The following is a 3,307-nucleotide window of genomic DNA, read 5'->3' on the forward strand; positions in this document are numbered from 1 at the left end:
CTGCCTATGGTGAAGCCCAAGTATTTGACCTCCTCCATTGCGAGGCATCACTTCTTTGGGTTAGCAGTTAACCCTGCCTCTCTGATTGAGTCCAGTACTGCTTGTACTTTAACCAAATGGGACCCCCAGTCTTTACTGTGAATTACCACATCATCCAAATAGGCAGCTGCATATTTTCTATGGGGCCTCAAAATTTTATCCATCGCCCGTTGAAAGGTTGCTGGAGCCCCATGCAACCCAAAGGGTAACATCTTATACTGGTACAGCCCCTCCGGAACCGAAAAGGCTGTTTTTTCTTTTTTCTTTGGCGCTATCAGATAAAGGTATTTGCCAGTAACCTTTGGTCAGGTCCAATGTGGTGAGAAACCTGGCTGTTCCCAGCCTTTCTACAAGCTCATCCACACGGGGCATGGGGTATGCGTCAAACTTGGACACCTCATTTAACTTACGAAAGTCATTACAGAAGCGTATGCTACCGTCGGGCTTCGGGATGAGCACTATGGGACTGGACCACTCACTGTTAGACTCCTCTATGACTCCAAGTTCTAACATGGTTTTAACTTCTTTAGAAATAGCTTCTCGCTGAGCTTCAGGAATCCTATATGGCTTTAAATGAACCCTGACCCCTGGTTCTGTGACAATATCATGTTTTATTATGGTCGTTCGGCCAGGCAGCTCTGAAAATACCTCCCTATTTTGGATGAGAAATTCTTTAACCTGATTGTTCTGATCAGCTGACAATGTCTCTGACACCTTCACTGCGGGAAGCAACCGGGGTGAAGACACCGAAGGGCAAGGCTCCGCTGACAGAGACAACCTATCTTTCCAGGGTTTGATTAAGTTAACATGGTAGATCTGTTCGGGTTTTCTCTTTCCCGGCTGGTATACTTTGTAATTAACCTCATTCACTTTTTCCCTAATCTCAAATGGACCCTGCCATTTAGCTAGGAATTTGCTTTCCACAGTGGGTACCAAAACAAGAACTCTATCTCCAGGAGCAAATTCCCGTATCTTGGCACTCCGGTTATAGACCCTCTGTTGAGCACTTTGGGCCTGTTCCATGTGCTCTCTGACAACAGGTACCACGGCTGCAATCCTATCCTGCATTTGTGTTACATGCTCAATAACGCTTCTATAAGGAGTGGGCTGTCCTTCCCACGTCTCTTTGGCAATATCCAACAGCCCTCTGGGGTGTCTACCATACAACAAATCAAATGGAGAAAACCCCGTAGAGAACTGAGGAACTTCTCTGATGGCCATTAACAAGTAGGGCAACAAACAATCCCAGTTTTTCCCATCTCTCTCAACAACCTTTTTTAACATACTTTTTAATGTTTTATTAAACCTTTCCACCAACCCGTCAGTTTGGGGATGGTAGATGGACGTCCTGAGGTGAGTGACCTTAAATAACTTGCACAATTCTTTCATGATCCTTGACATAAATGGAGTACCTTGGTCAGTCAAAATTTCTTTTGGTATTCCCACTCTACTAAATACCTGCACCAGCTCCCTAGCTATCGCCTTGGTTGTGATAGTGCGTAAAGGGACAGCCTCAGGATATCGAGTGGCATAGTCCATAATTACCAGGATATACTGATGGCCCCGAGCAGACTTTAACAAGGGCCCCACGAGATCCATGGCTATTCTGTCAAACGGGACCTCTATAATAGGCATGGGAACTAGTGGGCTCCTGAAATGGGGTCTAGGGGCATGATACTGGCATTCAGGACAGGAAGAACAATATTCAGACACTTCTTTATAAACCCCTGGCCAAAAGAACCTTTGTAAAACTCTTTCAGTGGTTTTTTCTGCCCCTAAATGTCCTGCGGTAACGTGACTATGAGCTAAATCTAGTACCGTTCTCCGATAAGGCTGGGGAACTACCAACTGTTCCACCACATCCTCACCCCTTTTGACAATGTGGTACAAGAGCTCATTACAGATGGCCATGTGGGGATACGTAACCCTGTCACCTGGTACCACAGGTTCCCCATTAACAATCTTAACATTCTCTCTAGCCTTTATTAAGGTAGGATCCTTTAACTGTTCAGACGCAAACAGATCCTTCTTTACCTCCAGGTCAGGCACGCTTTCAGTTCTAACTACTATGTCTCTGTTCCCAGCAAGAGGGTCCTCACTGGACTCCCCATCTGTCACTTCCCCAGCCAAACTAGCAAAAGGCAAAGGGCCAGAAAGTTCCGAAGACCAACGTACATCCATAAAATCACCGGTATTATCAACTGGCTTTTTACTTCTCACATCTGTAGATAACCGTGATTCCCACAGTTTCCAAAAATGAGGAAAATCCCTCCCTATTATGGCCTCATGCACCAAGGTAGGGACCAGTCCCACTTTAACTATTGCTGACCCACAACAAGTTTCTATATTCACCTCAGCAGTGGCATAATGTTGGGTATCCCCATGTATGCAAGTTACCCCAATAGGTATTTGCTGGACCTTTAAGGGGTTCACTAACCCAGCTTTCACGAGGGTAACTAAACTTCCTGAATCTAGCAAGGCCTCTACCCGGTTACCCTCTAAGAACACATCACACATTTGTTTTTCCAGCTCAGGTGAAGGTACCACAGTACAGGCTAACCTAGCAAAGAAAGACATTCTGCGACATTCAAAGGCAGCATCACATTGCATGGGTTCTTGCGTGACTGGGCAATTGGCAATAACATGACCTGGCATACCACACCTAAAACATTTAATCACACGATTATCAACCCGTTTGGGCAGCATAGACCGTTCTAGCCCCATTGGCCTGTTTCCAGGGCCAGTGTTTACAGTCTCTCCAGCCTTGCGTTCTCTTAACCGCCCAGCAACGTTTTCCCACGGAACAGTCTTACCAGTCTTTACTGAAGGGCGCTGTCGAGGATCTATGGGTTGCTGGGTGGTCATCAGTAGTTCCTCTGCTGCCAAATACCTCTCTACCATGTCCACTAATTGGTCAGCAGTACCCGGGTTTCCATGGCTCACCCACTTGCGCAGGACCATGGGCAAAGATCTCAAGTAGCGGTCCATGACGACTCTTTCCACCATCTGGGGACCAGTTAATGTCTCTGGCTGTAGCCATTTTTTTGTTAGCTGAATAAGGTCGTGCATCTGGGAGCGCGGAGGCTTCTCCATGGCGTACAGCCAACGGTGCACCCGTTGTGCTCGTACTGACAGCGTGACTCCCAGGCGGGTCAGGATCTCAGTCTTTAGTTTATCATAGTCCCGAGCCTCAGCAGGGCTTAAATCAAAGTAAGCTTTTTGGGGCTCACCTGACAGGAAAGGTGCCAGCAGACTGTCCCACTGTGCT

Source organism: Pseudophryne corroboree, chromosome 7 (genome assembly GCF_028390025.1).
Source record: "Pseudophryne corroboree isolate aPseCor3 chromosome 7, aPseCor3.hap2, whole genome shotgun sequence".
Taxonomy (NCBI): domain Eukaryota; kingdom Metazoa; phylum Chordata; class Amphibia; order Anura; family Myobatrachidae; genus Pseudophryne; species Pseudophryne corroboree.